The following is a 24165-nucleotide window of genomic DNA, read 5'->3' as shown; positions in this document are numbered from 1 at the left end:
GCTGATTATCTTAACTCTCTGGAGAAGTTTTTGGTCATATCCTGATCTCACGGTCAGAGAGGCACGTCCGCACCCAACCCAGGGACCTGGAGGCCACCCCTTTTTTAATCCTGGCTTAAAGGCCCCTACCCTGTGGACTTGGGCCTTGGTTTACTTATGTGGATGCCTTTGGAGTGGCACTTAGGGACAGAGAGCCCAGGCCTAGGACCACAGAGTTACTATCCAATAGTGCTAGTCTAACATTCTAGAAGCCCCAGAACTAAGTGTACTTTTACTTTGGGAGATGACCTTGGCGAAATCTGGGCCAGAGCTCCAGAGGGCCAAAGCCTTCGTGGGAACAGATACTCTCCTCATGCTAACATTAAAGGGGTTCCAGGCAGGTCTGCCTCCGAAGGGGGCTTCTCCCAGGCTGACAGGCTGGCTAAAACTGGATTCTGGGGTCAGGTTGTTTTATCCAAGTCCAGTTCTCTGTAATTGAGGCCAAGACTTTGATTTTGTCTAAGCCTCAATCTCCAGACTAGGAAAAATGGGATGATAACAGCAATTCTTCATAGAATGCTCCTGAGAATGAAATGAGGTGACCTAGGAATATCCCTTAGCACAAAAACCAGTCCAGAGGCATCAGGGAGGCGAGCACTTCCGTCACTATTAGGAACTGGTGTGCTATTGGCACCTTGGAAATCACGTTTCTGGGTCAAGGAGCTAAATATCCTCTGCAGCATAGAACACTGGTCAAGTTCATGGGCCTGAGAGCTGAACTTCCCGGCTTCAGATCCTGGTTCCCTAATGTACTGCATGGGTCCACTCAGGCCAGTCACGTAGCCTACTAATACCTTCTCCTGCATTTGTAAAACCATAATGTCTCTCTGCCTCACAGGGTTATCGTAAGATGTCTCTCTGCCTCATAGGGTTATCATAAGAATTCAATGAGTTCACATTTGCTCAGGGTTTAGAACAGTACCCAACACTGTTAGAGTGCTGTGCCTTGAACTAAGCTAACCACATAGCTTTAAATGTCTGCTCCTCCTGCCTTCCCCTCCAGAGTGCTAGGATTATAGGCACGTGCCACCATGTCCAGTGTGTGCTGGGAGTTGAACCCAGGGCTTGGTGCATGCTAGGCAAGCACTCAATCAACTTAGCTTTACCCCCCAGCTCGATCAAATATCATCATTGTATTAAACTGTGTTAATGTCTCCTCTTGCAACTAACGCCCTTAGAGGTGGGCCCTTTCTTAACCTACACTGACTGCCACATACCGACTGGCTCCTCTAGGTTCAATGAACCAATGGTACTGAGAGGTAGAAAGGGAGGAAGAAAGAAAGGAAGGAAGGATGGAGGGAGAGAGACCAAAAGGGAGATAAGGATTCCTGGAGCAGAAAGTAGCACCTCAGATTACTACCTGCCCATGTGGCTCTTGTCTCAAGACACCAAGGGTCTAAGGAGAACTAACGAAAGCAGTGAAGGCCCTGTCCTTGGTGGCAGCTGAGGCTGCCAGCAAGCGGATAGACCGTCCAGTTCCTAACCGAGGCTGACACGGCGCAGGAACAAAGGGGTCTGTGGCCTCGGACTGCCGTCTGGCACCTTGCAGGAAGTGAAGTCAAGTGTGAAGCACACCTGTCCTCCCTGGCCTTTTAACTGGCAGGGATTTAATTGCTATGTGGTGGGAGAGGTGGGCGGTCCTGGCTTTGAAAAGGCCAGGGGATTAATTGTGTGTTAATGGATGGATGTGCAGGGGTTAGGAGAGGCAGAACGGGAGAGGATGGGAGCGCACGACATAGTCTGCCTTCCCAGCCTCTTTATGTCTCCCTGCAGTGTGCCTTTTTGGAAGCCAGATGGTCCAGGCTGAAATGAAAACAAATTCACTTGGGGAAGGGAAACCATAGACCATGGTTCTCACGCAGCGTGACCCCAGGAGGCATATTTGGATTCTAGAGCTGTTCTTCGTTTACTTGCATTTACAGGATGACTTTCCACTCTTTAGTCGAAGCCTTCAGGTCCTTCCAGAACTGGAGTGTTTCAGCCCGATCTCCTTGTGCCCCTGCCTAGTTCCTTTTTCCATCTTCCCAGGCCACTCGACCCTGGCCTCTGCAATGTGGCTGGTGGCTGTGTGCAAATGTCCTCTTCCATCTCATTATGTAGGATGCAGTTCTAAAGCTAGGTTTGCCAGGTGTCCCTGAGATCTTCTTAGTCTGGACCATTTTCAGGCTCTCAGTGTCCTGTAGTGGTTTGAGTGAGAGTGTCCCCCATAGGTATAGACTCATGCATTGGAACACTGGTCCCCAGTTGGTGCCACTGTTTGGAGAGGTCTAGGAGGCGTGGCCTTGCTGGAGGAAGTAAGCCATTGTGGGCGGCTCTGAGAGTTTAGGGACTTGCACCACTTCCGGTTTGTTCTCTCTCGGCTTCATGCCTGTGGTTGGCATATGAACCCTCGGTTTCCTGCTCTAACCATCAAGTCAGCTGACTGTTGCCATGTCTCCCCGCCATGATGGACTCTTACACCTCTGGAGCAGTAAGTCCAAATACACAATTTCTTCTATAAATTGCCTTGGTCATGGGATTTTTATCACAGCAACAGAGAAGTAACTAATACGGTGTCCAATGGATTTTTTTCTCCTTTCACAAGATATAAAAACACACTTCAGGGAGAACATTTGTATTATGAAAATTTACAATTAATTCTTTCTAATCAAATTATGGACTACTTGAACATTTTGTTCATAACTGGGCACATTTTGGCAAATCATCATCTACTCTTTGGAATCCTGGTTGGATGAGAAAACCAACTCTGCAGATTGTTTTCAAAGATAACTTGAATGAATATTAAATTTCACAATTCCTGGAGGAAATAAATATTGTTGATTTTGACTTTAAAGTTTTTAAAAATGTTTGCAGAGAAACAATTGTATTCATTACGTTTCTGCTGTGATAAAATACCATGCATGACCAAGGCAACTTACAGACAACTTCTCTGGGTTCATAGCTTCCGGGAATAAGAATTCTTCATGGCAGAGAGGCACAGCAGCAAGCAATATGGCAGCCAGAGCAGGGAGCTGAGAGCTCACACCTCAGCCATGAGCATGGAACAGAAAGAGTGAACCGGAAGTAACGAAAGTCTTTAAACTCTCAAAGCCCACCTCCAATGACAGACTTCCTCCAACAAAGCCACACCTCCTAAGCTTCCTCAAACAGGAACTAGGAATCAAATGTTTAAATGCATGAGCCTATGGGAGACATTTTTTATTCAACCATCAAAACTATATTTTCATTATATTTGATTTTGTATTTATTTAGTGTGTGTGTGTGTGTGTGTGTGTGTGTGCATGTGTGTGTGTGTGTGTGTGTGTGTGTGTGTGTGTGTGTGTGTGCTCCACAGAGCACAAGTGGTCAGAGGACCATCTGTAGGAGTTGGTTTTCTCCTCCTCCCATGTGGGAGCCAGAGATGGAACTCAGGGCATTAGTCTTGGTGGCAGGAGCTGACCCATCTTTCCAGCTATTTTTTGTTTTTAGCGCTGTAAGCTCCTCAGCTCTATAAACACCTGGAAAACTCCTGGACCTAGGCTCTGGCTCCTAACCCATAAAGGGACAGAGCCCTGTACAAACATCCAGCAAAAGACTGTTTTTTAAAGTGTGTCTTCTATAAACCCAAGTCTCTCTGAACCTCTTGTGGAGAGCTAACTGATTTTATAAAATCACATTGAGTCTTTGATTCAATAGCCAGCTACCAGCTAAAGGCAGAAATGCACAGGACATGGTCACACTCAAACAAAGAGAAAATACAATTGTAAACTTGTAAGCACCAAATAATACATTGTGGGAACACAGAAATCCAAATATAAGGAGACATTTTACACAATCATGGTAATACTTATAAGACATACTTTATGCACTGGTAGATTAAGAATACACAAACAGGAAAAGGTACAGGGGATTTGAAAAACAAAACGGCAAAGCTGATGAAGTAAATGTTTAGAGAATGATGCTAAATATGTAAAATAAATAGTTAAGTACTTAAATATTATACCATGATTGTGAGTTTCCACAAAGCAGAACCCATAAAGGAGTCATGCTGTGGTCCAGCTTTTCTGTGACAGAGCAGTACAGGTATTGCAGGTCATCGACAAAAGGATCCGTGAGCTTAGTTAGTGTGAGGAGGATAGATGGAGGGGCCATCACCCTGGAGCCCTGGAAGTGTCTGGAAGGGCTTTGTGCAAAAGTTCATCTGTCGAGGAGCAAGGACAAGGACCTGAGTCAGCGGCGCGGGCTTACACAGAGACAAGAAGTGAAAACCCCAAAAGAAACAGCAAATGCCACCACCTGGAAACGTAAGCAAATGCCACATTAGAGAAAGCCTCGGGACATAGGCCCAGGAGGATATATTTTACCCCACAGAGGAGGAATTTTAAAACTAGATATTCAGACGTGGCCACCATGAGTTTCACTTACATCCATTCACCAACTGCCTTTTATATATAAAACTTAATAGTCTGACTCGTTATCAACTTCAAAACACAAGCATAGTTATTTTAAAAAGAAATTGTGTGTTGCCACTGTAAATAAGCAATTAGTAGCCCTTGTCCTTCACAGAGGTTAGTGATTAAAAAAAATAAAGAAAGAAAATGAAAGCAAAACAAGATCGCTTCATTCTAGTTGTATGTTATGGGTGGCAGCCAGTACCTTCACCTGTACCCTGCCCTAAAACCATAAACTCGTAATGTGTGGGTGCTCATTGGTTATTCACATTTGAAAAGAGACAGGGAAGCAGAGATAAGAATCTCTCATGGCAGAATCACCCTGCCTTCGGAACAGCCCATTGGTTTAGCTCACAGGAACAGCTCCTTCGGTGATAAGGGCTTCTGTGTATGTCAGGCAAAGCACAGTCCACAGGGTGGGCAATCACAGAAGCCCCTTAATCAACAGGGCTAGGCTGAGGACTTAACCAGTCTGGATCCTTTTCCGGATCACAATCAATGATCAGTAAGTGCCTATGGCTACGCTTAGGATCTGGGATGTTCCCAAAGGCTCATGGGTAAACCTTTCCCAGGTGGGGTCTAAAGGAAAGAAGACATTAAAGCTTGAGCCTTCCGGTCCCTCTTTCCTTCCAGCCCCCACGAGGTGAAGAGGTTCCCTCTACCTTACACTCACTCTGTGGTATCTGCTGTGCCACGGTGACAGACCCAGGACCACCTGGCCATGGGTTGGAGCCCCTCAGAGTGTAAGCTAGTAGGACCCTTCCTATTTTGTGCTGATTTATCTCAGTGTCTGTTGCAGTACTGGGAAGCTGGCATCTATTACATCAATGTCTCCTCTACAGACGAAGAATTTTGCTGCATCTTTTACATACACGACTTAATAATCTTCATAGCAGCCCAACGGGGTCCGAACTGTTTTTGTAGATGACAAAGTAAAGGTTGGCGAGGGTTACTTTTATTGCCCAGGCTAACAGGTTCTAGCCAGTAAACTAGAACCACAGCTTTAGTTCAAACTTCCCTGGAGATAATGCTCTCAGGATCAGTTCTGGGAACTTCTCTATTCCAATACATTCTAATAGTCATTTGTTTTCCTCCTATATTATCATAAGCTTTTCCTTTTTAAGAAACATTTTTATCTGTATATCTCAAGATTTCCATACATACATGTAATGTATTCCACCATATTATCTTCCCTCACTCCTCCTGGAAACCTCTGACTGACCAAGTTCACGTTCATGTGTCCCACCCCCAATCTACCAAATCTAATTGGTGTTACCTGTATCCCCGTGTGAGAGGGGCTATTCCGTAACTGAAGTATGGGCAATCTACCAGGGACCACACCCTTAAACAAAACTCACTTTCCCTTCCCTGGCAGTCATCAACTGTCAATAGCTTCTCAGCTAGGGGAACTTTTGTACCCCTTCTTCATCCTTGTTGGAATGCTGACTGGATTGATCTTGTTCAGGCAACCACAGGTACTGTGAGTTCATGGGTGCAACCATTCTCCCATGCCTGGAAGACACTGTTTTGCTTCAGTCCTCCATGATCTTAGAGCTTTTTACCTCCTCCTCAGCATCATCATGCTGTGGGATATTTGTTTATTTGTTTTGTTTTGGTTTGGTTTAGGTTTTTTGGTTTTGGGTTTGTTTTTTGTTTTTTTGAGACAGGGATTCTCTATGTAACTTTAGAGTCTGTCCTGGAACTCATTTTGTAGACCAGGCTGGCCTCAAACTCACAGAGATCTGCCCACCTCTGCCCCCCAAGTGCTAAGATTAAAAGTGTGTGCCACCACTGCCCAGCAATGTTGTGGGATATTTATACACTGTGTGGAGGTGTATTGTTGTGATTTTTGTAATAAAAAACTGAACAGTCAATAGCTAGTTAGGAAGTATAGACAGGATTTCCCAGGAGAGAAAGGAAGAGGAGGAGGAGGAATCTAGGCATGCAGGAGAAGCCAGGAGACACAGAGAGGAAATAGGAGATACAAGATGGAAGAGAGATAATGCCACAATGATAGAATGTAGATTAATATAAATGAGTTAATTTGAGTTATAAGAACTAGTTAGGAAAAAGCCTAAGCTATAGGCCAAACTTTTACAATTAGTAGGAAGTCTCTATGTCATTATTTGTGAGCTGGCGGCCCAAAGAAAAATTCTACTACACCATGGTGATCCCTGAACCTTGGAGAAGGGTGTGTAATGTAGATGTCCCTTTATTACCAAGCCCTTCACAGACACCTGTTCTCTGCACTTTACCTGTTGTGTGTCTCCTGATTAGCTGCCATCCACTGCACCAAGATAGCTCTGTGATGAGGACTGAGAGCTGCACTCATCTGTGGGTACAGAGATCCGTATCTAACCTTTAAAAAGAGGTTCTATTTAATGAAGGAGATTAGCATGACTACCATTATCAAGGAGAAAGAAGAGAGGAAAAATACCCAGATCTGACGATCACTACTTGGTTGGGTAATTATTTAGATTCTGTACTAGGATCATTGTTTAAGGTACCTGTAGGTGAATGTTCAATTACTTTAGCAAAGCGGGTGGGAGATTGCAAGTCTTAAATTACACAGTTGAACCTATAACCTCCTTCCCGGGGGTTACCTGAATGAATCCAGAACTGAGGGACGGACTGTTTTTATCTAACGAACCTCAAGAGGTATTTGGCTCATCTTGTCTTTGTCCCTGTGTCAAATGCTAAGAGCTGGGGGGAAGCGCTCTGGGCGAGGAATGGAGCCTGCCTGCCGCCTGTCGCCTGTTGGAGATCTCCAATCTCACCTAACCTCCAGCTGCCTCCTGACTTCTATTTTCAGTGCTACTGACCCTGTGCCCGGGTGTTTCATCTGTTCCTTGACTTGAGTTAGCTCTCTCTAAAAAGTTAACTAATAGTTAAGGTATTTTGGATGTGTTTCTGCAACAATCTACCACAGAGACTTCCGCATCGGAGCTAGAGAGGCGGTTCGGCCGTCAGGAACACTTGCTGCTCTTGCAGAGGACCCTGGTTCGGTTCTCAGCACCCACACGGCAGCTCATAAATGTCCGTAATTCCAGTTCCAGAGGGTCTGAGCCCTTTTTGGTATAGTTCACTACATAGAATAAAAATAAATAAAACTTAAAAATCCCTCACTGTGTGTGTCAATGTGTTTGCATGTGGTAGACTAACATCCCCCTCATCTCCTACTCCACCCCCTCGCACCAGCCCCCCCCCCCTCTGAAACAGGTCCCCGTAACCCAGGCTGCCCTTGAGTTCACTGTTTAGCCAAGTATGACTTTGAACTTCTGATCCTATCACTTCTGCCTGTGAATGTTGCGTTTACAAGCGTTGGGTCACCATGCTGGGTTTATGGGGTACTGGGAGTCTATCTATCCCAGGGCCTCCCGCATGCCAGGCAAGCACTCTACTGCTGAGACACACTCCAGTCCTTGCTTTTTCGTTTTCATAAGTTTCCTGAACCACCTTTCAGGATCCACAGACATGCTGAATAATTGCTATAAGAAGCTGGAGAGTCCCCGTGCCTGTTGGAAACCTGAGTTTTCCTTTGTTTTCAGTAAATCTGACTATTCAGGCTATTTGAAAGGTAGCCTGCCTTGTTGATTTCAATTAATGTGTGTGTGTGTGTGTGTGTGTGTGTGTGTGTGTGTGTGTGTGTGTGTGTGTGTATGTGTGTGTGTGTGTGTTTACAAGTGAACTTAAAGTCTTCTGAGAAGATGGAGTATGAGTACAGCAACTAATGACTTCACTAACATAAAGAATGCACCCCGATTCCCTTTGCCAGCTCCCCTGCATCATTTCCCAGACTGCCTGGTCCCTGAGCTCCCATGCACAGGCCTGAAAAACCTCTTCAATGTGTTTTATTGAACCATTCAAGCGAGTGCTTTGCTACCATTCTGTGAATGAAAAACCCCATAAAAATGGAGGCTGTTGATCTTTGGTCCTCTTCCTGTCTCTCTGAGATCTCTATTCCACGCTAGCTTGACTTTCCTAGCAGGGACTAATCTTGAAAGGATCAGGAACAGGACTCGGGGACAGAGGTTCAAAAGGGATTGGGAACCTGCAGGTCACTGAGCTGAAAGCAGAGACCAGTGGTTATACAGGGGTCCTGTGTATGTATGCAGAAGAACAGAGCCACCCAGTTGTCCCAAGACTGGGGCCAAGATAGTCAGCTGTGAGCTTAGCCTTCCATGAACAATCAGGATCACAATTCGGCATGACCTTTGACATCAACCTTGCCCCTCTCTGCAGGCGAGGGCTCCCTGCAAACACAGGCCACACCAGGGCTTTAACTTCACTTTTGTGAATATCAACTGAATTCAAGCCCGATTTCCAGTTGTAGCTGAGGCTGTTACACCACCGCTTGGTTCCTATGAGCCTCAAGTTAGCTGGTCTCTTCCCGGAAAGGCACCTGGTCTCAGGGGCGGTAGGAAAGATGTCTTTCTCCTCACCTTCCACACTCAGGAGCACATCCTCCCCCAGATATGGAAGGACTTGACTGACAAGAACAGGAACCTGCTCCCCAATGTAGTGTCATTGATATCATCCCAAGAACCATCAAAAATACTGGACCTGGTGTTCTTGGCCAAACCCCATGACTGCGTGATGGTGGTGGGCAGCTGCCATGGACTGTAGTGTAGGGAGCTTCTCTCGAAGATCTTTTCTCTATCTCCCTTTGGAACATCTCTCTATGCCATATCTAGCTGAAAGAGGTTATGGACAAGCCCATTCAAACCTTGGAATGTGATTTCCAGACGTTTCAGTCCCAGGACCCTTCGTAGTCTAAAGATAATTGTTTGATGTGCAGGTGCCTTTGAGTATTTGCTATTTGAGAAAATGAAAGTGAAAAAGAAATTTAAGAGTTCTTTACCTAGGAAGAACAGAAGTGAATGTGTTTACATCTAATTTTAATGAAAAGAGCTATTTTCGAAAACAACAACAACAAAATCTGCACTAAGAAGAGTTGCCTGGCTTCACGGTTTCTTGCAAATCTCTTTGATGTCTGGGTTGACAGAAGCCAGCGGGATTTTGCCTCTTCATTTAACTGCTGTGATATCACACACTCTGGAGTCTCTGGGAAACACTGTATCCCTGCAAGAAAGTGAGTCCCCGAAAGGCAAACACCACCCAAGCACTGCTGGGAAAATAGTATTGGCTCCGCAGATACCCCAAGAAGGTTCTGGTACCCCCAAAATCCCAGGGCCACATTTTGAGAGCATTGCTCCATCGGGTATTATTCCTCCTCTACAGTGAGTCCTAGGAAACAAGACCTTTGGGAAATCAGATTGACCGGTCCCTTCCAGGCAACCCAAAGAGTCAATGTGTCCTCCATTAGCATTTAATTCAACTTTTTACATGGCAGAGCACATGTCTCCTCTCTTCCCCTCTTTTAAACCTTGGAACACCTGACTTACACACCCTCCAGTGTGCAGCTCGGCAACACGAAGTGACTGGCTTTCTCGGTGCTACCCAGGTCCTGGAAAGGACTCTAACTGGCTCACCTTGAGACATTCTGCTGTGGTAAAAGATTAGGGTCAGGATCGAGACTGTGATCGCACTCATTTGAGCGGAGTGATCCCCACTGGACCAAGCCACAGGGGCCAGGGAGTTAGGACCACAGAAAGGCCAGGGTTCAAGTGAGGTGGGCGGCAGTTGTTTGCAGTTGGCCTCATCAGCAGGTGCATGCCTGTGACTTCTGTGTGTGCACGTGTGGTTTGTGTGTGAAGAGGGGTAAGAGCGGTCAGGGGAATCTGGAATCATCTCCTAAGCCGTTTATCATATCTCCCTGATCATTCTTTCCAGTTTCCTCCTCTATCATGCCCCCTGGACACTCAGCAAGGACCTTAAATTCCCCTCCTTTGGGAAACCCCTTCTTGCCACAGACACTCGGGATAGACAGTTGCCCCATGACCTTTGAAGATTCTAAATGACAGCTCCCCACCCCCACTCCCAAGTTCCAAGAGCCTTCCCAATCTAGCATCCTGTTGATGGCAGGAGTTCCTGGAATTTAGAAATGCCAAGAACAAAAGACAACAGTGAGAAGCAGTCTTTAGCACCCCTCCCCAGGGGGTGTTCAAGAGAGCCCCGGGGCTCAGTGCGGCTGTCAATCTCCCCTCGCCATCTGTGCCTTTTGTTTACAATGCAGTTGATTCAAATCTGCTTTGTTTACCCTCGCTGTTTCAAGTTCAATAGTAAGGGGAAATGAGCTTTAGGACTTCCAAGGCAGACCCAATGGTCTGAACTCAAGCAGAATCCTTTGCGTTGGAGCCTTCCCACTGCGCGCGACACATTCTTGCTTGAAACCAGCAAGGTTGGGCTCTGTGCGGCAGCCTCTGGGGAACTGAAGTTGATCCTAAAGGTAGTGGATGCTCTATCATCACCTTATGGGGAAACTGAGGCTCAGGCCAGCCAAGCACCTTGCCCCAATTTATTTTTCTAGTTAGGATAAGCATGAGCTTCCAAGATTAAGATTCCATGATGAGCCGGGCGGTGGTGGCACATGCCTTTAATCCCAGCACTCGGGAGGCAGAGGCAGGCGGATCTTTGTGAGTTCGAGGCCAGCCTGGTCTCCAAAGCGAGTTCCAGGAAAGGCACAAAGCTACACAGAGAAACCCTGTCTTGAAAAAGCCAAAAAAAAAAAAAAAAAAAAAAAAAAGATTCCATGATGAATCCACAGGTGAGGGTGTGCTCTCAGGCTCCCTCCCCTTCAGGACAAGGTAACTATTCTACTGTGAGGAGGTTGCTGAGGTTGCTACAGAGGGAAAGTCAACTCATCTTCACGGGAGCATCGGGTATCATCTCAGGCTGCACTGTCGTCCATCTTCCCAACCGTCCTGTCCCTCCTGTTTAACCAGAGCTCTGAGGGTCGTAGCTTGGAGCCTGGCACCCCCCATAAACTAGGCTTGGCCATCTGTCCTCAGCAGGCCAGTTAAAGAGACAGGTTATCATGAAAGGCAGAGAAAGGAGGAAAGGAGGCGTTCGCTGTGACATCCTAGGATGAGGAACAAATAAACCAGAGTGGAGTTCAAGCTTAACTAGGAGGCAAGGGGCACGCATAACTCAGCGGTGCTGGTCAAGGATGTGAGCCTGCCCCTCTGATCACTGGCCAGCCATAGCCTCAGCTCCAGTATCTCCTGGGAGGAGGTCTGATAGGTCATTAGAACTGTGTGGAATCTGTTTCTGGGAGGCGGACTTCCCCTCTGGTTGGCACCAGCACCCCTTTCCTTCTAGCGTGAGACTCCTTTGTGTGTGTGTGTGTGGGGGGGGGTGTCCAGTTTCTTGCCTTCTATTGTCTCGACAGTCTGATGGCCGTAGGGAGGAGCACAAGTGTCTCTCCCTAGAATACCTTCTCTCCTGCCAGGATGGTTAGTGGTTTGCTCTAAGCATCCTGCTCCCCTTCCCGCTGGCCGTTAAGCTATATTCAGGCTTCCTTTTCACTGTGGGCTCTGCAACACTGGATTCACAGGAACGCTCAGGAAGTGGCTCTGAGTGAGTGAGGAGAGGAACGCGCTGTGTGGTATATCCTTGTTGACTTACAGAGGTTTTTGAGGGGCACCTGAGAGCCCCCATAGTTTCTCATTTCCCTCATTCTTCCCAGGAGAAATCAGGCTGCCCATCATTGGAGGAAAGGCTATTTTCTCTTCTTAGCACGATAGCCTCTCCTTACGTCATGAACACTGAGTAGATGGCATTCGATGCTGGAGCTAGGCCAGTGGGTCAGCCCTAGTCTCTGTTCTCAGAGTACATTCTAGGGTGTCATCATTTAGGGGGCTGGTCACAAGTTGTTATTGGTAATGGTCAGGAAAAAACTGAAAAAGGGAAATTAGATTCAGAGATCTTGTTCTGAAAAGAAAAAGGGGACATATAGACATGATAGGATAAAAGGGTAGGTTATTGAATCTACTTTTAAACCAAAAAAGCAACTACTATTCTTAAATATTTTACACTGGTACGGATTTTTGTATATTGATACAAATTTGAGGTTATTGTTGTTTGTAGATGTAACCAACCGTCTTATTAAATAAGAAACACAGAAACAATGTAAAAGAGAAAGCCGAGAGGTCAGAGCTCAGAGCTAAAATCTCACCCTTCCTCCTGCTGTCCCAGCTTCGCGAAAAGAGACCTACTTCCTGTCGGTTCGTATTTTTAAAGTATGTTGTTCTGCCTTCTCATTGGTTGTAAACCCAAACACATGACTGCCTCGTCACTGTCTGAATGTACAGCCCCCTAGGTCTTAAAGGCATATGTCTCCAATGCTGGCTGTATCCCTGAACACACAGAGATCTTATGGGATTAAAGGCGTGTGCCACCACCGCCACACTCTTGCTATGGCTCTAATAGCTCTGACCCTGAACACACAGATATCTATGGGATTAAAGGCGTGTGCCACCACCGCCACACTCTTGCTATGGCTCTAATAGCTCTGACCCCCAGACAACTTTATTTATTAACATACAATCAAATTAATATTTCAGTACAAATCAAAATAATATTTCAATACAATTAGATTACCACCACAGTTGTTATATTGTATATATGTTTCTACTCTTGTTTAAAGTATTTTTGTATATTGATACAAATTCAAGGTTATTTTTGTTAGAACATATTTCTACTCTTATTCAAGGTGTTGTACCTATACAGTTCATTTAATAATGTAATGCAAATTTCTAGTCCTTGAAAGTTATTATTTCAAACTATTTAGGATAACAAAGAAATTCAGGTTAGTAGTTAGTCACCTATTACAATCAAACTTGTAGTCATATTAGGTATGTTTTCAAGGCATACACAGATACATTTAGATAGATGGTCTTCAAACACTTCAAAAACCTACAAAATACGGCATTAAGTATGTTTAATAACCTAAGGCTTTTCATGACAGTAAGACACATCTGCTCCTGACAGCACCAATCTACCTCAAAGAAGATGATGGGCATCGGAAAAAAAAAAAACTCCATTTGGAGTTTGTTTTCTTTATGGCAAAAGCTAGCCATGTGGTCAAAGAAACTGCCCTTGCCTCAATTGCTGACAGTTACTATCTAAACTGGACCAGCAGGATGTAACAGAGGTGATTGCTGAACTTTGCCAAGACAAGGTGGTACAGTCCTTCAAAATTCCCTGCTTCACAGGAAAGTCTGTCATATCTTTGGACTGTAGGCCAAAGATGGATGCCCCAATGCTATAGAAAAACTTTGGGTGACTGTCCAGGCAGGAAGATGTCCCTGTCATTAGGTAGCATTTCACCCTGCAGGTGTCTTTGACAGAGTTGAAGACTAGTTATAGTTATAGTTTTCCTTAGTTATGATAAAAAGTCAATTAGATACAAAACTCTAGACTCACCAAGATAAGATAGATAATTGAGTATTTTCTCTAATTTTGTCAAATACAAATGGACTGGATATTTTTACTCTAATTCTTACTTAATAACTGTTCTTGTTGTATATTAAGGTTAAAAACCTTCCTTTTTAACTATTAAAAAAAGAGGGAAATTCTTTTCTACACTATGAATATGTAATACTCTCATTGGTTAATAAAAAGCTGTGACAGACCAGTATCTGGGAAGGAAGTTAGGCAGGAGAGCCAAAGTGAGAATGGTGGGAGATGGAGGGAGTAGTCAAAGGGGATGCCAGCCAGCCGCTGAGCAAGTACGACATGGAAAAAGTGAGGTAATAAGTCATAGGCCATGTGGCAAAGCATAAATAGAAATATAGGTTAATTTAAGTGTAAGAGTTAGCTAGTAACAAGCCTGAGCTATTGGCCAAACATTTAAAATTCATATTCAGCCTTTGAGTTGGTTATTTGGGACTGGGTGGTTGGGACAGGAAATTTTTATTTTATGTTTATGCTAGGGTGGTGCTGGAACAAGCAGATGATCACAATTCCATGTGGCAAATGCTAGGATGGTTAATTGGTGACCTTTCTCATCCAAGACCAGATACCTGGCAAGAAGCGACTTAAGGAATAAGAGATTCATTTTGGCTCACAGTTGGAGGGGATATAGGATCATGGCAGGGAAGGCATGGGAGCTACTTGCTCACTGGTCAACGGGGAAGCAAAGAGAAGACATGAAGCAGGGCCAGATAACCCATCCTGAAGGGCTGACCCCCTCTCTTCCACCATGACCCACTTCTACTGGTGAGTCTCTAACTCTTAACAGTTCCACACCCTCCCAAAACAGGGTCAGCAGCCCAAGCACATTAGTCCATGAGGGGCATTTCGCATACAAACCATAGCACGGGCAGGTGCTCTAGAATAACACAGGGGCACATCTGGCTCTCCTGGCATGGAGGTACAGGGATAGAGAAGAGGCTATCTGGGATAGCTTCCTGGAAGAAGTGGCCTGGTGAAAGGTGCTGTGGAGGCAAATTATCCAGATAAGAGTAAGATAGGAGATCCTAGATCCACAGAAGCACAGCTTGTCTCCATGGCAAATAGAATACATATTTGAGTATTGTTTCTGGACAACTTCCTGGTAATTAAATAGCATTCTCTTCCGATGTTGGAATGGAGGAAGGAATGAGGATGTCCTCATAGCTGTGGTTTCACGTCATCTGCAGTGTCTTTCTGTTACTTAATGAGACTAACAATGAGGTGTTGGGAGCCTCAAAAATGGCCCCACTATCAGAAAGGTTCTTTTTTTTTTTTTTTGAGCAATGCAGCAATTATATCCAAGGAAATGCTGTAAGATGTTACTATAGCCCAGCATGGTGGTGTCTCTTCACTATTTTGTTTTGTTTTGTTTTTTTATTTATTTTTATTTTTTGCCAAATGCCGTTTATTGAAGGAGAGAGGAGGTCTTAATTACAGGCTTACAGCACAATGGGAGAACCCTGGAGGGCAGAAGTTCACTACCAATGTTTTACAATCTTGCATCTAAACTGTTAAGGCCCAATGTGCAGGATACACAGACTAGGAACTTCCCTTAAGCATTCAGCACAGTGGAACTTGGCAGGGAATTAGCATAGGGAGGATATCAAGGTCAAGGTCAGCAAGCAAGGCAACAGTTACCCAAAACGGGGGCCAGGGACCTACAGGTCCCCCTTTTTACTAGAAAATGAGCTTCTGACTTGGGTTACGTGGTTCTTGAGTAGCGGTGGATAACTGCAGCCAGGCCTGTTGCATCCTGGTGTGAGAATGGGATGGTGTTGTGATTTGAGAGGTGGGGGAGGTCTCAGGTTCTGAGAGCCAGGGAGAGGAGAAGAGGAGGGCAGTCTGCTAAGGTCTGGGCAACTGTCTTCCAAAGGCCTGGGGTGTGGTCTCTGGGACTGGGATGCAGTGGGGCCTTTAAGAGGTGGGGGATGGCAGGAAGTTCTCACATCTCTGGAGATGTGGCCTTTGAGGGGATCTGGGGACTCAGACCCTTCTTCTCTTCTGCATCTGAAACACGAGACATAGTTTTGCCATCCATCGCTGTCATAATACGCTCATTTGTCGCCTCCTTTACAAGGCAGCAGGGTCTGGACCCTCCCAGACTGGGGGCCCCAATAAGCCCTTTCCCTTAACAAACTGATTATTTTAGCCATTTAAACTTTTTACTTATATTTGTGTGTGTGTGTGTGTGTGTGTGTGTGTTTATGTGTGTGTGTGTGTGTTTATGTGTGTGTGTGTGTATGAGGGATGTGTGTGGCATGAGTGTGTATGCACAACATGTGTGGAGTTCGGAGGGACAACCTGCAGGAGTTGGCTCTTTCCTCTACCATGTGGGTCTCAGGAATTGAACTCTGGTTGTCAGTCTTTGCCACAAGCACCTTTACCCACCGAACCATCTTGCTGGCCCTTTCTCAACTATTTTAATAGCAATGGAAAATTGGCTAGCACAAGACCTAGGGAGGTGGGCAGAATGTGTCTGAGTTATGTCATATGCCGTAGTGGAGCAAAGAGTTATGGAGAAGTGCCCAGGTAGTAGGGTTGGCGTGGAGAGCGGACTTGGCTAAGCAGGTGGGAGGTAAGTCAGGGTTGGACTCGAAGGATCTAGGCCCAAGTATGAAGAGATCTCTTGTCCCTGGAAAAGCTCTGAGAGGGGGCTGCTGGATGCCACAACATACTTCAAGGTGCCTGGCCTCCTGTTGAATAGGGACTGAAGTCTAGGCCACTCTCTGCTCTTCGAAAGGGGACAGCTTTCTGTCTGTGCATGGTCTGAGCTCGTGATTTCCAGGACCCAGAGAGACCCACTTCTATAAAAGAATAAGGTGTGGATCGGTAAGGCTGGGACAAGAGAGGGGAAGATAGACTCCTAGACACTGGGAGCCAAGCACAAAATTACGTTTGGTTGTTTTCTCACTACTTCTTCCCCAGCTCCTAGAATAGGCCCGCCAAAGAAGGCCATGGTAGTACTGGTTGAAAAGATGGATAAATAAAGTCACAGGTCAGTATGCAGACTCTGGCCTTGGGAAGGAGTGCGTGCCTACAGATGCTGGTGAAGTGTTCTCAGGGCTGTGGTCAGAAAGTCCAGCGTAAGCTGTCCCTTCTTGTATGAAGATAAGGCCAGGGGCACACAGAGTGGGAAGGCTGAGGCTGCCTACTGATCCCATTCATGAGCCAGATACAGAACACTGGGCCTCTGTCCTGGCAATTGTCACTGCCTGGAATCAAGAGTCACACAGTGCCAGTTGGGGGGTCAGGAGCACCGATGCCACCACTTCCCTAGTACCTGAGACCCTTGGGAATGCCACTACTCTCTGGGCTATGCTTACCCATAGAATAAGAAGGATAACAGAATCCAAAGGCCAAGGGTCGCTTGGTTGATTGCACACTTTCATTTGTTTTTTTTTTTACTGTATATATATATATATATATATATATATATATATATATATATCACAAGATTAAATGTACTGCTTTAGCCATTTTGACTTGTACAAATCAGTCATGTGATCAATGTCCAGGTTACTGTGAATCACAGAGAACTGAGCTTTTAAAGAGGAAGTTTAATGACATGAAGCAGCTTATATGTTTTGTCTGATAGCTTGTAAAAATTCTGAGCTGTGGGTGATTGAAATCCCTCCTTGCGGTGGGATTTGTTTTTTTTTTTTCTACCCTAGTTTAGCAGGTAAAAAGGCCAGGCCATCAATCAGGTCTGTCTTGTGTTTAAAAGCAGAGGAGAAAAGCAGGAAGATTTCCTCCTGTTTGTGGATTTGCAGATCCAGGACCGTATGTTTACCAAATAGAGTATCCGATCCATGCTTCGCTGTGCAGAAGGGGTGGCCTCGCAGTCCGCTGGAGCTTTTCCAAGTTCTTCACATCAAAGCAAACACTCCTGGCGCTCTTACAGAAAGAAAGCGATCGGAGCAAATTTTAATCGCTTTATTTCCTATTTTTCGTGCTTTCTAGGTGACATGAGATTTTCCTTCTCAAGGTTTCTAGAAAACTTTAACCTGATTGCCAAAGAAAAGCAAACACAAAGCAAAAGCTAGAAAAAAAATGTGTTTAACAAATGCATAATTAAGAAAATAGAAGCAGTTTGAAACCAACTATTGTTATACATTCTTCTAGAACTTTCTCTTGAAAACACTAATGCAGAAGAAATATGTAACTGTATTCCATATATGATTTGGCCCACCTCCTTTCACACTTCCCCTTTATTATTATATACCAGTTAATTAATAATAATTCTGATGATGTCACACAGGCTCTTTCACCTTGAGTTTCTCACCCAAATGTCTCCAACATCATTTCACACCAAATACACGGAATCTTTTTTAACTTCAAAATAGTATTGCTGTTTATACCCTGGCGATCAGATTCCATGTTGTGGCACAGGGGCTGTTTCCAGGTTGGCTTTTTGTTTGTTTGGTTTTTCTCCATTCCTACCACACACAGCAAGCATGAAGGCTGCTAGCTCTTGAACTTGACATTCCCCTGCAGTCTTCTCGACTCCAAGGCTCCGGTGCCTGTCAGCCAGCTTCCTGGGTCTCTATACTCACCTCTCAGAGGAGGTTAGGAATTCTTGCCAGCTTCTTTCTCCCCCTAGGCCTCATGTGAGAACTAATAAGGTCATATTTGCTGAGCACTTTTTGTTCCCTCAATAACTGGTGAGCCACAAATATAAAATGTTTTTAGTTCCAACAGAGTGCTTGGCTTCCTTTCAGGAAGAAATGAGGGCCCACTTAACATGCTTGTATTGGTATAAATACGTAGGCTTGTGGTTTGTATTGCAGAGGGTGCTGCTGAGGCCCCCCTAGGTTGCCAGCATCCGCTGGGGACAGACACACGGAGCTTCCTGGTGACTGAGTGACCAGGGAAAGGGAGCTGAAGGTAAGAGACTGCACCTGGAAATGGCACTGGACATTTAATTTTAGGTAGAAACATCACTTTATGGTTCTCCCAGCCCTTTTCATACACATCTCCCCAACAGACAATTATTGAGTGTTGACAATGCTCCAGAAGGAAAAAAAGAAAAGAAAAGAAAAGAAAAGAAAAGAAAAGAAAAAAAGGACAAGCAGCCATGGGCACTTGCCTTCAGGAAGCTCATAACTGAGTTCATAACATCTTTAGTAGCTGTGACCTCTGTGTCGTTTGAGAGATAGAGGACTCCACTTCAAATCTGTGCTCCACGGAATCCCAAAGCCCTCTAGGTTCTGTGCTAACCACTGACTGAACATGCCTGGTTTCAGCACCCCACTCTGTGACTCACCTTCCACGGAGACCAGCCCTACATATGTGACACGGGTCGGGGTGAATGTTAGTTCTGTTTCTTGCTTTTCACATCCCCCCTTTCTCCTAAGCACTAAACACTAAACATTTTGGGGAGTCAGGCGAAGAAGCTCTTCTGTCATGGAAGTGCAAAGAACTTGAGCTGATGCTCACTGATGCATCAACAGTGATTATGTGTCTCTCTGGCGGGAGCAATCCACTTTGTTAACCTCCACTCGCCTCTAGGTATCATTATCTCCTCTCTTTGCCAATGATAAAGCTACCTTTGACAGATGTGAGTTCTTTCTACGTCCCTTCACCCTTTGCCAAGTCAGTGCATGCCAGCCCATGTTCCCCTGCCGCCACCTCTCCTGAGAGCTTTCTCTGCCCATGTGTGACAGGACAGCTGTCCCCTGAAAGAAGCCCTGGCCCCACAACCAACAGGAATTGGTATACATGCTTGACTTCTTCATCCTTAAGTGTGACAATCATAGGCACACAGGAGGTCTCAAGTTGCTCTGGGGTGACTCATAATTCAGGCTGAGCAATGGTGGAAATACGTTTTTTATTGCCTCCTTCCCTTTCTTGAAACACTTTCCCAGTTCCTACTGTGTGTTTCCTAGAAACTCCTCCAAATACAGTTCTGAATGCCGGCAGTGGTGTCGGGCTCCCACTCCTGGGCACAAACCAGACTAAGATGTTGAATCATGTGCCCAAGGTCACAAAGCTAGACTGCACTCCAGGGAGCCTGGATTTGGAGTCTGTGATCTTTCCCACTGTATCACACGCCTCTTGACTTCAAACTGAATGTGCAGTATGCTTGATTTAAGGGCATCCCTCACCCCAGAGGAGCCTCAGGGCTCTTGATCTCTCTCCTTCAATAAATATGATAATGGCTACCATTGATCCGGGGACTTTCGCTCGCTTGGTCTTGTGCTAAGTATGTTGCTTGCTCAGCCTCATTCAAATCTCACAACAAATCTACGAGAGAGAGAAAGAGAGAGAGAGAGAGAGAGAGAGAGAGAGAGAGAGAGAGAGAGAGAGAGAGAGAGAGAGAGAGAGAGCCCCTCTTGTCAATCTTCACATCTAATCTCTGGTATAACTGAAATGCAGAAGTCAAGGGAATTGCTCAAGGTCACACAAGATCTGTACACAAATCTTCCTGGACCGCCAACGCCCACTGTAATGTACTATATTATATACTGTAAGGAAAAACAGACTCCCTGACATGTTCATGGCCAATGTCTCAGTTTGTTGTCATTGCTACAGTAAAGTATCACTAACCAGTGGCTTAAGCAATGCACGTTAATTACAGCATAGTTCTATATGTTAGGAATCTCCCTGGGTTAAATCAAGATTCTAGTGGAGCTAAATTCCTTTCTGGAGGCCTCAGGGGACAGTTTCTTTTTGCCTGTCTATCTGTCTGTCTGTCTGTCTATCTACTTACCTACTTACCTACTTATCTATGTACCTATCTGCTTACCTATTTATCATCTATTCCTTTTCCAGATGTCTGTCTATCTATCCATCCATCCTTTTTCCTTTTCCAGAATCTCAAAGTGGGCTCACATTCTGTCTCCCAAGCCAGCAATGTCCCATCTCTCTGACTATTCTCTGATATCTTATGTCTTTTTAACCACAGCATACAGAGGTTCTCCAGGTTCATAGACCCATGCAATTCAATCAGGCCCTTCAGAAAACAGACAAGCCCCCCACCCTTCTACCCCTGCCCCCATTTCAGGGTCTCTAACTGTAGTGAGGGGCTGCAGACTCCCTGCTGCTGAGTAAGGCACCATCACAGGGGCATTGTTAGTGGCTACCAATGCTGTGACTGATACCTAAGACAGTCAAGTTCTGAAGAGACAGGCTCACTGTAGCTCACAGGTTCGGGGGTTCCCACCTAGGATCCTAGGATGACCCCCCCCCATTGCTTTGGGCCCATGGCACATCACAGCAAGAACACAGGCAGAGAAAAACTGCTCACTTCATTTTTAGGACAAATGAGAGAAAGAGGGTCTGAGTCCTACAATCCCCTTCGAGGACACACCCATAATGACCTGCAGACCTATGCCTCCTAACGGGTCTACCCTCGTCCCTTCTCAGGAGTGCCATGGACTGGGACAAAGCCTTTACCACATGGGCCTGTGGGGGACATACCATATCCAAACTGTAGCATCAGGTCAGGGCATCAGTATTCGGGGACATCTTTGTGAGGGAGTGCATCACTCTGTGTTCCATAGTCAAGTACATCAGATGAGCTTCCCTGGGGAGGTAAGCTGAAAGGTTTTTTTTTTTTTTTTAACTCACACTGACTATACTCAGTACTCATAGTGCTATACTTAGTACTCATAGTGCTATACTTAGTACTCATAGTGCTATACTTAGTACTCATAGTGCTATACTTAGCCAACTATGGACATGAGAAACAGTCTAGATTGTCATCAGTCCTTGAGAAGGTGAGTGTGGGAATGCTTACCTTCTCACAGAGAGAAACTGAGTGGAGGCTTATTACTCACGATTGTGCTCTTGCCTACACACACCAGAGCAACTCACAAACAGTGGACTTATGAATGTGATTGATCCATCAACCTCTAGTTTAAGGAGTCTAGAGGAAGTTATCCCAGGTCTGTTGGGTTATTGGGGAAGGACACAAGCACTTTCCATCTTCAGTTCTGCCATCCTCAGGGTAGACTTCTGCTCACAAGATGGCTGCCTGAGGGCAAAGTGTTGAGTCCTCATACCACACCAGTTTACAGAGGACGGAAAGTTGATTATGGGAGATGGCTTCTTCTTTGTGAAGTTCAGCTTACCTCCCCGTGGAAGCTCCTCAGATGCACTTGACTATGGAATGAAGAGTGATGCACCCCCTCACAAAGATGTCCCCAATCCTGATGCCCTGACCTGATGCTACAGTTTGGCTATGGTATGTCCCCCTCAGGCCCATGTGGTAGAGGCTTTGTCCTAGAAATGAATGAATCTGTTCTGTCACAGAGCAATTAGGCACATCTGGATACATCATACATTTTTTTATCACACCATTTGTAATCCATACATGAGATTTTATTTGTGTTATCTTTATGTTCTAGTGTCATTTCTGTTGCTGACCCAAAGGGACACAGAGGAGGAAAGGGTTTATGATAAGATAAAAGGGAGATTGTTGAGTCTATTTTTAAAAAGGAACTACTTGTTTTAAATAGGATAAGTAATGGAAATTTTTTGTCTGAATTTGTCAAATGTTAATAGACTGGACATTGTTAATATATATATAATGGATTTTTTATCTGAATCTGTCAAATATTAATGGACTAGACATTGTTAATGTAAGTCTTGACTGTATATATGGTATATATATATATATTATTATCTTGTATTAGTTATAAGCTTTTTAAATTTTAGACGAAAAAGGGGAAATGTGGTGATATTGTGTTCCCCAAAATATTGTGCACCCTAATAAACTTATCTGGGGTCAGAGAACAGAATAATCACTAGATAAACATAGAGGCCAGAAAATGGTGGCACACACACCTTTAATCCTAGCATTCTGGAGGCAGAGATCCGTCCAGAACTCTGTGAGTTCAAAGCCACACTGGAAACAGCCAGGCATGGTGACACATGCCTTTAATCCCAGGAAGTAATGGCAGAAAGCAGAAAGGTATATAAAGCGTGAGGACTAGGAACTAGCCTGGTTAAGCTTTAGGCTTTTGAGCAGCAGTTCAGCTGAGATCCATTTGGATGAGGACTCAGAGGCTTCCAGTCTGAGGAAACAGGATCAGCTGAGGAATTGGCGAGGTGAGGTAGCTGTGGCTTGTTCTGCTTCTCTGATCTTCCAGCATTCACCCCAATATCTGGCTTCAGGTTTGATTTTATTAATAAGACCTTTAGAGATTTGTGCTACAGGTTTATTTGGCTTGCAACTCCAAGTTATGGTCCATCATTCTGGGGAAGTCAGGGTAGGCACTCAGTCATATCTTATCCACAGTCAAGACCAGAGAGAGAATATATGCAGAAAGACTTCCTCAATTGTCCTGACTTTCATAGCTTTCTCTGTGCTTCTACATGGCGTCCAGGATCCCAAACAAAGAAATGGCCATCAACAGCAATCTGGATCTTCCTACATCAATTAACAACCAAGACAATCCTCCATAGACATGCCCACAGGCCAATCTAGCTAGATAATTAATAATCAAGATTCTCTTCCCAATGATTGCAGGTGATTCAAGTCAACAGTTCACACTAACCAGCAGGGGTCAGAGAGATGGCTGAGCCATTAAGAGTGGGTACTACTCAGCTGGGCGGTGGTGGTGCACGCCTTTAATCCCAGTACTCGGGAGGCAGAGGCAGGCAGATCTCTGTGAGTTCGAGGCCAGCCTGGTCTACAGAGCGAGTTCCAGGACAGGCTCCAAAACTGCACAGAGTAAACCTTGTTTCCAAAAAAAAAAAAAAAAAAAAAATAGTGTGGGTGCTGCTCTTGTAGAGGATTCATGTTCAGGTCCCAGCACCCATGAGGAGTGCCTCCAAAATGTCTGCAATTCCAGCTCCAGCCAGTCCCAGGCCTCTGGCCTCTGTGACCAGCTGCCCTCACATGCACATACACATGATTAAAAACAATGAAATTAATCTTTAAAAAAAAATACAACTAGAACACATTGCTTAACCAGTTCTCACCTATTGCACATTAGTTATTTTTTCATGAAGAATGTTTTATTAAAATATTGTTTTAAAATTCTTTAGGAAATGTTGTTGGATTACTTTAAGAAAATGATACCATTTTCTCATGGAAAGCAAATTTTCTTCCAAGGACAGTGAATGTGATTAGCAGTCAGTCTTGGCTGCAGCTGGAACTCTGTGCTGGAAGAAGTACTTCACACCTGCAGACAACTTCGGACAAACTGGGGAAACACTACAAACCTTCTGTTTCTTTCCACCTTCAAAAAAAAAAAAAAAGAAAGAAAGCATTTTCAGACATTCTATGTCCCTATGTAGCCCAGGCTGCCTCAAAAATCACAATCCTCTTGCCTCAGCTCCTTTTTCTTTCTTTTTTAAATTACATGTAGAGGTCAAAGGACAACTCCCTGAA

Source organism: Peromyscus maniculatus, chromosome 10, assembly GCF_049852395.1.
Source record: "Peromyscus maniculatus bairdii isolate BWxNUB_F1_BW_parent chromosome 10, HU_Pman_BW_mat_3.1, whole genome shotgun sequence".
NCBI classification, from domain to species: domain Eukaryota; kingdom Metazoa; phylum Chordata; class Mammalia; order Rodentia; family Cricetidae; genus Peromyscus; species Peromyscus maniculatus.
The sequence above is the reverse complement of the archived record's forward strand: the minus strand, read 5'-3'. Positions refer to the sequence as shown.